Source organism: Aethalodelphis obliquidens, unplaced genomic scaffold (genome assembly GCF_003676395.1).
Source record: "Aethalodelphis obliquidens isolate GAN/ISIS:26980383/991018 unplaced genomic scaffold, ASM367639v1 scaffold72, whole genome shotgun sequence".
NCBI lineage: Eukaryota > Metazoa > Chordata > Mammalia > Artiodactyla > Delphinidae > Aethalodelphis > Aethalodelphis obliquidens.
The window spans coordinates 10,305,172-10,318,651 of record NW_020838016.1 but is presented as its reverse complement, the minus strand read 5'-3'; the positions used below and the strand labels follow the sequence as shown (position 1 = coordinate 10,318,651).

At 42.7% G+C, this 13,480-nt stretch overlaps 1 pseudogene; it reads left to right on the top strand.

The window, feature by feature from the left end:
- Positions 1 to 6,060: 6,060 nt before the first annotated feature.
- On the top strand, positions 6,061 to 6,547 carry LOC113612082 (60S ribosomal protein L17 pseudogene; annotated as a pseudogene).
- Positions 6,548 to 13,480: the final 6,933 nt, after the last annotated feature.

Below are 13,480 nucleotides of genomic sequence, written 5' to 3'. Positions count from 1 at the left end.
ATATGATCAGTTTACCTCTTTTTTCTCCATTGCTTATACTTACTACAGTAAGTAAGTCCCCTACATATGAACGAGTTCTGTTCCGAGAGTGCGTTCATAAGTCCGGTTTGTTCATTAGTCCAACAAAGTTAGTCTAGGTACCCAACTAACACAATCAGCTATATAGTACTGTAATAGGTTTATAATACTTTTCACACAAATAATACACGAAAAAAAACCCACAAAAAATAAAACATGTTTAATCTTACAGTACAGTACCTTGAAAAGTACAGTAGTACAGTACAACAGCTGGCATCCAGGGGCTGGCATCGAGTGAACAGGCAAGAAGAGTTACTGACTGGAGGAGGGAGAGGAGGTGGGAGATGGTAGAGCTGAAGGATCCTAAGCAATAGGAGACGGAGGGCAAGCTGCAATTTCACTCACGCCTGACGTTGATGGAATGCACGTTCGCAGCTTCGAAAGTTTGCAACTTGAAGGTTCGTATGTAGGGAACTTACTGTATTTTATTTTTATTTTGTCTTAGTATATACAACAGAACCTCCAAAATAATATAGAATGATAAAGGTAATAGTTGGCACGTCTTTTTCCTTTCACTGTTGTGGCCTCTCCCATTGTGGAATACAGGCTCTGGATGCGCAGGCTCAGTGGCCATGGCTCACGGACCCAGCCGCTCCGCGGCATGTGGGATCTTCATGGACCGGGACACGAACACGTGTCCCCTGCATCGGCAGGCGGACTCTCAACCACTGCGGCACCAGGGAAGCCCGGCATGTCTTTTTTGAATTTCATTGACTTGCCTTCATCATTTCAGTACATAGAGTGATGTTTCTTATTTTGTTTTAAAAAAAGAGTCTTTTGTTTTAATTGAGGTATAGTTGACCTATAACTATATTAGTTTTAGGTGTACAACATAATGATCCAATATTTGTATATATTGCAAAATGATCACCACAATAAGTCTAGGTAAAATCTGTCCCCGTACATAGTTACAATTTTTTTTTTCTTGTGATGAGGACTGTTAAGATCTACTTCTTAGCAATGTTCAAATATGCAATACAGTATTATTAACTATTGTCGCCATGCTGCGCATTACATCCCCATGGCTTATTTATTTTATAACTGGAAGTTTGTATGTTTTAACCCTATTCACTCATTAATCATATTTAAATAGCTTTTCTTAACTGCCATTTATTTAGAGGGTTTTTTTTTAGGAATAACTGCTGCAGTTGTTTTTAATCAAATTTTTTTAGCATTTATTGCTCTGATCATATTTGCTTTTCTCTTATTTGCTGATATGATTAATTATTGATAAATTTCTTGATAATTTAGAGGCAACCACCCTTGCCTTTTCTCCTTGGTTATAATATACCATTCACTCGGTACTTTGCTGTATTTATTTGTACATGTTAGGTAGGCCGATTACATCTCCTGATCTTGGAGAAGTGGCTTTATATAGGAGACCTCCTGTGGGACCCAGCAGCACACTCCCCGCTGGTCACCAGAGCTTTATGCTCTAGAGGTGCCCCTCATCTGGGTTGTGTGGGCCTTTCTGTTGTGGTAGGGGTGACTGCTGTGGACCCACTGGTCACTGAAGCTGGCACTCAACCCAGTTAGCTGCCAGGCCCTGCCTCGTGTGGTGGTTGCCAGCCTCCTGCTGGGCCAGGCCAGGTCCCCGTGCAGCTGGCTGCACAGCCCAGAGTGTCCAGAGCTGATGACGGCCCATAAGTGTGTGTGTGGGGCGGGGGGGACTGGGTCCCAAGACTGGTGCTGGCCTGCCGGTGGGCAGTAAGTCTCTGGCACTAGTAGGCTAGAGGGAGGACTCCAAAATGGCACTTGTCATCACCAGTGTCCTCAAGATAGAATGAGCTCCCCCAAAATAGCTGCTGCTAGCATCTGTGTCCCTAGGGGGTGTCCAAATTGCTTCCTGTCTCTCCAGGAGGCTCTCCAAGGTCAGCAAGGCGGTCTGACCCAGGCTTCTTTCAAAGTATTACCTCTGTGCTAGGACTCCGAGCATGTGAGATTTTTGTGTTTACCCTTTAAGAGCAGAGTCTTGGTTTCCTACAGCCCTCTGGCTCTCCCGTACGCAAGCCCTGCTGGCCTTCAAAGCCAGGCATTCCGGGGCCTCATCTTCCCAGTGCAGGACCCCCAGGCTGGGGAGCCTAATGCAGGACTCAGACCTCTCCCTCCTTGGGGAGAACCTCTGTAATTGTGATTGTTCTCCTGTTTGTGAATTGCCTGCCCCAGGGGGATGCATCTTGACTATACTCTGTCTCCGCTTCTCCTACCCATCTCTTTGTGGTTTCTTTTTTGTATCTTTAGTTGTGGAAAATCTTTTCTGCTAGCCTTCAGGTCATTCTCATCAATAGTTGCTCTGTAAATAGTTGTAATTTTGGTGTGCCCATGGAAGATGAGCTCAGGGTCTTTTCCTACTCCACCATCTTGGCCACATCTTTCTCTATAAATATTTAAATGGTTATTTAAATACCTACGTAATAGCCTCGATTTACCTCTCACAGAGCCTAAAATATTTACTACCCGGCCTCCTAGAGAAAAAGTTTGCCAACCCCTGGTATTTTTTTTAATAGATCTTTATTGGAGTATAACTGCTTCACAATACTCTGTTAGTTTCTGTTGTACACCAAAGTGAATCAGTCATATGCATACACATGTCCCCATATCCCCTCCCTCTTGAGCCTCCCTCCCACCCTCCCTATCCCACCCCTCCAGGTCATCGCAAAGCACCGAGCTGATCTCCCTGTGCTGTGTGGCTGCTTCCCACTAGCTAACTATTTTACATTCGGTAGTGTATATATGTCGGTGCTACTCTCACTTGACCCCAGCTTTGCCCTCCCACCCCATATCCTCAAGTCCATTTTCTTTTCTTTTTTTTCAACCTCTTTATTGGTGTATAATTGCTTTACATTCAAGTCCATTTTCTATGTCTACATCTTTATTCCTGCCCTGCCCCTAGGTTCATCCGTACCATTTTTTTTTTTTAAGACCCCGTATATATGCGTTAGCATACGGTATTTGTTTTTCTCTTTCTGACTTACTTCACTCTGTATGACGGACTCTAGGTCCAACCAACCCCGGTTCTTGATTTTCAGATAGGTTGCTGATGATTTGCATGTAATATTCTCTTACTGTTTCAATCTACCTTCTCTGTTAGTTCTCTGTCTTTTCTTACTCCTAATCCTGTATATTTTTGCTCCCACACTTTTGTCCTTAATCAGGCTCATGAAGAATTTATTTATACGTTACCAATCTTTGCAAAAATCTCGTTTTTCCATTTATATATACATTCTACTCTTCCAGTTTTCTATTTCTATTTTTCATAACTTTAACTTTTGGCTGTATAACCACATTTCATCATTATTTTGGACACCGCTAAAAAAATAAAACTCTTCGACATTATCTAGGTCTAGGACATAAGGCTTTCTTATCACTTAGAATGTTTATTCTTTACTTACTGGAAGAGCTCTTTGAAACTCATTAGGCATAAATTTTAATCATATTTCTCTTATGCATCCATAAAAGAAAACATAAAATCACTTAAAGGACTTCTAAGAAGTCATCTGATTGAGAGACCAGCTCTTTTAAATCATCATCCACTCAGTCATCAATGTTCCAATTTTTCCACACAATTCTGTCCTCCGTGCTGGTGACACAGCATTTCCTAAGAGCGTCCCACAACTGTTTCCAAGATTTTCTTCCGAATTGCTGATACTCACTCTTCAAGTTTTGATGCTAGCTCTCTCTTACTGGAAGTGTCATTCAAAGTATTTCAGACATCAACCAGTATTCATAGCCCTTCTTCAAACAGTGCTTAAATGGTTTTTTGACTGACATCTCAAGGGATTTCAATCATGCCACCAGGAAGAACAGCCAAGTTCTTACAGGCACAGGTAATAACAAGGTCACACTGCTACATGGTCAAAAGAAATTGAGGACATGTTCTGATTTAAGAGATATCAAGGGCTTCCCTGGTGCTGCAGTGGTTGAGAGTCCGCCTGCCGATGCAGGGGACACGGGTTCATGCCCCAGTCTGGGAAGATCCCACATGCCGCAGAGCGGCTGGGCCCGTGAGGCCATGGCCGCTGAGCCTGTGCGTCCGGAGCCTGTGCTCCGCAACGGGCGAGGCCCGCGTACCGCACCAAAAAAAAATAGAATTGATGCAATATGGTAATCCTCACTTCCTGGCTTATTTTGTTTGATTTATTGTATTTTATTCTAAGATAGACAAGGTTTATTTTCAGTACTTCTATAATAATAAAGATATTTAAGGCTATGGATTTTTCTATGAGAATAGCTTTTGCAGTGACTATTAGGTTTTAAGATAAAGCATTATTTTCATGGTTTTGAAAAGACTGTAACTTCAGTTTTGATTTTGGATTGTACCAAGTGTTTTCTATTAATTTTTATTCTCCATGCAGTAATATTTTGATAACTTTCCAGTCTTTGTTTTTAATTGTATTGAATTACGACCATACAATTTGCCTGTAAAATCTCTACCTTTAAAAATGTAGGGCTTCCCTGGTGGCGCAGTGGTTGGGAGTCTGCCTGCCGATGCAGGGGACGTGGGTTCATGCCCCGGTCCGGGAGGATCCCACATGCCGCGGAGCGGCTGGGCCCGTGAGCCATGGCTGCTGAGCCTGCGTGTCCGGAGCCTGTGCTCCGCAATGGGAGGCCACAGAGGGGAGAGGCCCGCATACCGCAAAAAAAACAAAAACAAAAGCAAAATGGAATAAGATGACCTTTTTTGGTAACGTATAACGAGTTTTATAAATTTTTGTGGACATACACACATATGATATTTATCCCAAGAAAATGAAATTAAAATTAATGAAAATAAAATCCACTAAGAATTAAAATCAGTTTGATAATCGTTTCATTCAATTCCTCATTGTTTTAACTTATTTTTTTTCTACTAGCTATGAAAGCAAAAAAATTAAGAAACTTCGAGAAGCCTGGAGTTTCTGGGTAATATGGAAACTTAAGTGGGTCTGGGGAGTGAGGTCCTGTTGTAACCACATGGTCAAGCAGAGCTCAGGTGCAACCACAGCGTCGGAAGTCGGAACAGAGTTATTTCTGTGGGCTTGTGACTGACAGCGTCATGAAGAGAGCTTCTAGGATCCTGGTAATACTCTGGCTTGATTTATTATTATTATTACTATTATTATTATTACTACTCACTCGGTTACATGGACATATTCAGTTTGTGAAAATTGTATGATTTTTATACATTTCTTTTTATGTATTATTCTTTTTTAGAAGTTTTTCATTTTTTAGTGTAACCACAAGGTAAAATTATTTAATGCCAATTCTTCTTTCTTTCCCTAATCCCTGCTCTCTTCAACCAATATTGATGTACAAGAAATATTGATTCCACCTTTAGATCTGTTTTGGCAAAACTGCTTTATGTTTTGGCTGCTTCCTTTCTTCCTAGGTCTTTTCCCATAGATTAGTCAGGATGGTTTAACCTACAGTTAACCCAACATTTCTATGGCTGAACTTGCTCACACAAAGCCCTATACAGGTCAGGAGAACTTCCTCTGTCTTGTTTTCATCTAGAAAACTTCAGAGTAGCAGAGAAAGAGGAATCTGGAGAGTCTGTTGGGCTTTTAAGAGCCAGGACTGCAAGTGGCTTACACCACTTCCGCCCTCATCAGACGGCCAGAAACCAAAAACTGCAAGGGGGCCTGGGGAAAGAGAGCTATCATTCCGCTCCTGGTGACGTGACTTAACGGCCTGAAAGAGCATGTTCCATGTGTCAACCCTGCAATCTTCCCAGCTGCTCAAGATCTCTCTTAATCCTGCAAACCAGCTCTTAAACTCATGAAACTGGTATCTTAATCCCTTTTCCTTCATCATAAAATCAAACGATGTAAGTAAACATTTTGCTTTGTTAAGAAAAGACCTGTGCTTCCTTTTCCAGTAAGCAGCCTGAGGTGACCTCTAAAAACTGTCCTCTATTCACTTGGCCCAGAAACCCCCACAAAATCATGCAAGTCAAGAGGTTCAAATCTTCGTGTTCACTTTAAGAACACTCGTGAAACTGCGCAGGCCGTTAAGGGTATGCATATCTGAAAAGCCGCCAAGTATCTGAAGGATGTCACTTTAAGGAAGTCATGTGTGCCATTGCGTTGTTATAATGGTGGAGTTGGTAGGTGTGCCCCAGGCCAAACAGTGGGGCTGGACACAGGGTCGGAGGCCCAAAAAGAGTGCTGAATTTTTACTGCACATGCTCAAAAATGCAGAGAGTAATACTGAACTTAAGGGCTTAGATGTAGATTCTCTGGTCATTGAGCACATCCAGGTGAACAAAGCCCCCAAGATACGGCACAGGACTTACAGAGCTCATGGTTGGATCAACCCATACATGAGCTCTCCCTGCCACACTGAGATGATCCTCACAGAAAAAGAACAGATTGTTCCTAAACCAGAAGAGGAGGTTGCCCAGAAGAAAAAGATATCCCAGAAGAAACCGAAGAAACAAAAACTTACTTACGGCCTGGGAATAAATGCCGCAAAAAATAAATGCAAATAAAAGTTAAAAAAAAAAAAAAAGAAAAAAGAAAAAACTTGTGGTTACAAAGGAGAAAAGGGAGGGAGGAATAAACTAGAGATTTGGGATTGAGAGATACACAATACTATACCTAAAATAGACAAACAACAAAGACCTGCTGTATAGCACAGGGAACTGTACACAGTATCTTGTAATAATCTATAATGGAAAAGAATCTGAAAAGAATATATATATATATATATATATATATATGTATAACTGAGTCACTTTGCTGTACACCTGAGACATTGTAAATCAACTATACTTCAATAAAAAAATTAAATTGAAATTGAAAATTGAAAAAAAAGAAAGCAATAGGATTCCAGTGCTTATTTCTAGTTAGGTTTGAAGTGGGAAAGGGAGAGTTTTAACCATCAATTTTTACTTATTTAACACCTCTCATTTTTCTTGGGCATTCCTTAACACTTGTCCAATTTCACCTTTGATATTCTCATGGAATCCATATATGAAAAGAATCATCTTCTCCTCCTACCTATTCAAACACATCCTGTGAGGCCTAATTTTTGCCCTGCTTGCTAGATGAAATTGAAGACAAGTCTCATGGTTTTATGGTCAATCATCACCAATAAGAAAAAAAAGAGAATTTTCCAGCTATGTATAGTTCATGAAAATAGTCTCAGTTCAATAATTAAAATATCCAGTCTTACGGAAGAGTCACAAGATTCGATTACGTTTAGAATGACATCTTCTTCCTGTCAGACATGCTTTGAGAAGGAAATAGTTGTGGTCAGCTCCCTTTCTGTTTCTTCATCTTGGGTTTCTGTTCCCCTCCAATCCCTAGGCTGCATTCATCTCTTCTAGGCTTAGAGTGCAGGGAGAAGCCAGGGGCAGAAATGTTCTTATTAGACAGAGATTGTCATGAGCTGGTGCATGGAGAGGATTAATGCCAGCAAGCCTGGAAGAAGGCTGAGCTGTTTTACTCAGATATGAGATGCTGACATGCCAAGGCATGATTAATAGTGTCACTTTATAACCATGTGTCTGAGGAGTTTGGGGTGGTTTGTACAAGCTTGTCAGCATCTTTATGGATAACAGTGAGGCTGATGATTTGCACCTGGTCTTGGTGAGAGCCCCCCCCTACCTTGGACATTGGAGCTGACTGCATAGCAAAATTATACCCATGTGACCAGCAGAGTATGAGAAACCCTGGCCCAGACTCTCCTCTGGGATCCCCGGTTTCTAAGTATTCTGTGCACACATCAGTGGTTCCTGAGCTGAGAGAGCAGGGGCATCCCACCTCAGCCCTTACAGAGGAAGACACCTGGAACTTGGGTTGTCCTGACCCTTTGCCGTGAGGCCGCCCTTGGCTGCGATGTATGTCCTGGCTTTAATGCTGATGCTCTATTTCATCCTTTTCCTGCAATGAACTGTAGATTAATAAGCGCTGACTATTGAGGTCCCTTGAGTCTTCTTTCGCAATCCTACCCCACCTGCCACCGTAGTGCTGTGACACCAGCACTTCCTAGGATGGGCAGCTGTATACAACTGACTTCTTTGTTTCAAGGGGCACTTATGTGGGTTCTTCAGAGACTCCTCAAAGACTGGGTTTCTCCCACAAACCTCACCCAGCAGGACCCAACCACACTCTCTCCTGACCTCACTTTGCCCTTTCAGGCAACCTTTCTGGTTGGCAGCTAAGACAGCCCTCCTGGGCAACACCTAGTCAGAAGGAAACATATGCTCTTTGCCCCAGTCAGCCTGGGGAGTGAAAGTCATCCTTATGCAGCATCTTTTCACTCTTCTCTTGGTGAAACGAAACAACAACAGTCTTACCTTTCTAATGTTTTCAGCGTGACTCAAACATCAATCCATTGGGACACATGTCAAACTCACTTGTGGTCCCACTGAAGACCTTCTCCCTGGGCTTGAGGTAAAAGAAAAATGTCCCACCTTTCCATATAAAAATCTTCTAATCTCCATTCAACCCTTTTATATCCTTGATGCTGAGGGGATAAGAGTCCCACAATGGTGTTAAACACTTTGTTGCAAGTCCTACATGGTGGTGTCATACCCCACTGTGTAATGTAAATTAATATCATGGTCTTAAAACCCAAAAGTGACACCAAAAAAAAAAAAGTTTTATTTTAACGTCCTATTACACTGCTATAAGTGGAAAATCAGGATTTGATCCCACACCTAGCTGATTCCAAATTCCCTATTCTTTCTATTATGCCAGAAAACCTCCAAATTCAAATTCAGAATTCCATTTAGAATTTATTTAGTACTTTTTGAATAATCTTCATTTTGGTCCTGGAAAAGATGTCCTTTCAAATGTGTCTGTGCCACATCCTTCTCTTCTCAGTGATTTTTGTCCATTTTACCCAGATATGGAAAACCAAAGGAAGCTATTAGTTTCCCTTTCCTTGGTCAAGTGGAAAAATTTAACTATCATCTCTTCTCAATGAATAGTGCCATTTTAACTATTGTCAAACTATAGTCTTGTGGCATCATTCTTTCCTTAGAAAAATAGGGAGGTAGGGCGGAGTACAAAAAGAAAAAATATCTTCTCAACAAATGCTTAGAAAAAGAATTTGAAAGCTTTTGCTGCTGGTTGCTGACTCTGAAGCCCAGGATTTCCAAATTTTCATTTCGAACTGGGGCCGTATCAACAAATGTGCAAATCTCTCTGCGTCCTGCAGGTGATGTTGCTGTATTCATTGCAGGCAGTAAATTCATGGCTCTCTGACACCCCTTCGCACTCTGAGTTTTGGCCATGTGGTCAGCTGGTCAGAAGTCACTAGGGAGATGTCTTTCCACAGTTTAATTATTTCCCTCACTCATTCTGTCCACCTTGTCCCACAGTTGCTCCATAATAGAAGCAAATAGAGAGATAATGTTGTATGAAACACGATAGTTCCTCTCTTTTTACTACAAAATAATCAGTCCTCCTCAGTAGCATTTACTCAACCACATAAAAGAGCCAGCAGGACCTCTATCTAGAAAGAAGTTTGTAAGAATAGCCCCATATAGGACTTCCCGGGTGGTGCAATGGTTAAGAATCCGCCTGCCAATGCAGGCGACACAGGTTCATGCCCTGGTTCGGGAAGATCCCTCACGTCACGGAGCAACTAAGCCCGTGCGCCACCACTACTGAGCCTGTGCTCTAGAGCCCGCAAGCCACAACTACTGAAGCCCGCACGCCTAGAGCCCATGCTCCGCAACAAAAGAAGCCACCACAATGAGAAGCCTGTGCACCACAACGAAGAGTAGCCCCTGCTCACCGCAACTAAAGAAAGTCCTCACGCAGCAATGAAGACCCAATGCACCCAAAAAAAAAAAAAAGAATAGACCCCCACACATAAGTCTCTCAGGCAGATATAGCATCCTGCCACAGCAGAACAGCAGGCTGGGTTTCTGTTCCTGAACTTTTAGCCCAAAAGCCTTCCACTGCATGGTTTTAATTAGCACCTTCATGTTAGCTACTTCTATTTCAGGAAGACTTGAAATAATTTCTTCTATAAATTAAAAAAATGTTTTGACTGTTATAATAAGTTAAAAAACAAAAGATGTTGAAAGTGTGAACAATTTCTCTCTACCCCACCTCTTAGGAAATCAAAGTTAGAAGCTTGCCCATATACTTTCCCACTTTTCTTGAAGATCATTTAAACATTTCAAGCATATATGCATACATACAAGGCAAATTCTTTCACAGATATTTTAAAACCATATCACACTATACACATGACTCTACAACTGAAAATTTTTTCCTCCTTATGTGAGGTATTAATTGGGCTACAAGTCTGACTGCAGGTAACAGAGATCCAAATTAAGAAGACAGAAGTTTCTTTCTATCTGACTTAACAGTTCCTAGGTAGATGGTCAAGGGGCCTTCTGGAGCTCTGTCCCATACCGTGGGCCAGGCACCCAAAATTTTCTATCTTGTTACCCATTCTCCCCAAGCAGTACCCCTCATCCACATGACCTAAGTTTGCCATCACAGCCACGTTCAGGAAATAAGATGAAGGAAAGAAGGGAGGAAAGGACATGCCCAGAAGTTGCCTATCTCACTTCTCCACATACGTCATTAACCAGGGCCTGGTCATGTGACTACACTTTGCTACAAGGAAAGCTGGGAAATGTAGTCTTTTCCCCAGGCAGCTATGTGGCTGGCTAAATTTCATGGAAAGGGATAGACTTATGGGGGGGGGTGGGGGTAATGCACAGACTTTACCCCAGATAAAGCTCTTACTATAATACATATTGCTGGTTTTAATAACTATTCTTTTTAATAACCAATCATTCTTTTTTTAATTTTATTGATTTAATTTATTCATTTTTGGCTATGCTGGGTCTTCGTTGCTGCGTGCGGGCTTTCTCTAGGTGCAGTGAGCAGGGGCTAGTCTTCGTTGCGGTGCACAGGATTCTCACTGCTCTAGGCACGCGGGCCTCAGTAGCTGTGGTTTGCGGGCTCTAGAGCACCGGCTCAGGAATTGTGGCACACAGGCTTAGTTGCTCCGTGGCATGTGGGATCTTCCAGGACCAGGGCTCGAACCCCTGTCCCCTGCACTGGCAGGTGGATTTCCAACCACTGCGCCACCAGGGAAGCCCCCAATCATTCTTTTTAATAATCGCTCAATTCTCTAAAGTGTGGGTGATCATAGTTTTTCCAACCATCCTCCTATTTCTGAAAATGAGTCCTACTTCCAGTCTTTTGTTGTTTTCTCTTTGCCATGACAAGCAAGAGTACTTGAATTTGAGTGGAGGTTTATCAAATATATTTAAACAAATGTATTGCATTTTTACCTCTCCTGGACTGACAGGTGAGGGGACTGTCAAGTCTCTCTTCTTCTCTATTAAAGAACATTGAGAAAAGATGAAGAAATTCGTGTGAAAGGCCCTCTTGTTGTCCCTTGTCTCTGGGGGTTGGTTATTCCCTTCTCAGTGCAAAGAGCTGTTGAAGATCACACAAATGGAACTAGACATACGTACTTAACTAAGAGGAGGCTGCCCTTAGGGAAGAACAATGACTTTGCTTATTTTCTTCAGTTAATAGGTTGTGAGCTATATTCTGGGAGGTATACCCTTAAGCTTAATTTAGCCTTCAAAGCTGAGGGTTTGTACCTATGGGATTCCTGGCAAGAAAACCACTTTGGGTTAGAACAGGGATTCTCTGTAACCTGAATACACAATGGCAATGCAGTCCTGGGGGTAAATGAAAAGCAAAAAGGAAAAGCGTGGGAGGGAGAGAAGGGAGAAAGGGAGGGAGGGAGGAAAGGAGGGAGGGAGGGAGAGAGGAAAGAAGAGCAGAAGGGAAGAAGGAAGAAAGGAAAATCAAGCAGCAATATCCAGGCACCGGAAGCATGTTCAGGAAAATGGGTCTATGCTAGTTAAATCTCTTTGGTTTTAAGGCACAGAAAGTAACTCAAGTTGGCTTAAAGGTATAAGATAGGGCTTCCCTGGTGGCGCAGTGGTTGAGAGTCCGCCTGCCGATGCAGGGGACACGGGTTCGTGCCCCGGTCCGGGAAGATCCCACATGCCCCGGAGCGGCTGGGCCCGTGAGCCATGGCCGCTGAGCCTGCGCGTCCGGAGCCTGTGCTCCGCAACGGGAGAGGCCATGACAGTGAGAGGCCCACGTACCGCAAAAAAAAAAAAAAAAAAAAAAAGATATAGGAATAAAGATATAAGAATTCTTATAAAGATAAAAGAATATTCAGGAAGCAAAAGGAAGGTGGGATCTGGAAGCCAAAAGGAGGAAAGCTCTGTGGAATCCACTTCTCTTTTCCCTCTGAAGGGCCTCTGATGCTTCTCTGTGTGTATGTGAGCAAAGGGTGAATATGTCTCAGCTCCCAAGTCTCTGTCCTCTCGCTTCAATAGACCAGCCAGGACTAACTGTGTCATAGCTCAGTTCCAAGTTCCAAGGAGAAAAAATATGGTTGGTTCAGCGTGCATCAGTTGCTCACCTTGGCTCCAATCAACCGTGGCCAGAAAGACAGCGTCAGGAGAATAAACTTGGAGGGCAGGACAAGACCCCTGTGAGGACAGGAGTCCTTCTCCATGAAGTATAAGCTGGGAAGGCAGCCAGGTACCTACTCAAGTTAAAGGCCAAGCCAGCTACCTACTCAGGCCTCTTAATAAAGGAAAGATAAGACCTTCTACCTCAAATAATATAAATTGTAGTGTGATCCTGGCTATCTCTGGACATGTTTCTTGGATTCAAGATTCAGATTACATAGTTAAGGATGAATTAGAACTGACGTAGCAGTTCTCGTCCACAATCTGTGCAAACCTCAGAGTTCAAACCAATAGATCAGAAAAAAGTCATTAGGGATTGCACAATCATCTGAACTCTAGTCCCTCCCCCAGGAAGGAAGGTTTGGCGTTTTCTCACCACATTCAGACCCAACCATCAGGAAAGTCATTTCAGCCTTAGGCATATAATGACCTACCTGCTCCTGGGAAGGTATAAACCAGTACAAAAATGACAGAGTCGTTCAACGTAGGAGTGTAGTTCTCACATACAGCATGGAGGAGAGCTGCTTGGACCAGAGAAGTGAAATGTCCTCCAGGACCCATGGCATACACCCTGTGGCCACTCCTGTAGGTCCAACCACACGCCTCTGTAGATTGAAAAAAAAAATGCACAACGTGAGAGTTGTGAGTTAAGTTTTATTGGGGGCAAAATGAGGACTATAGCCCAGGAGACAGCATTTCAGATAGCTCTGAGAAACTGCTCCGAAGAGGCAGGGGGGAAGGTCAGTATACATGTGATTTTGGTGAAGGGGGGTACATGGAATCAAGCACAGAGTTTTGCAGGAAGTTGCTGCTAGTCACAAGCAGCAGATGTCACCATGAATGATTTTATTGCTCTTCTAGACAGAAGGAGATGCAAAAAAATGGGCTTATAAAATCTTCTCCTGAAAATATCTAACTCTCTGCAGGCTTGTTCTGCCAGTT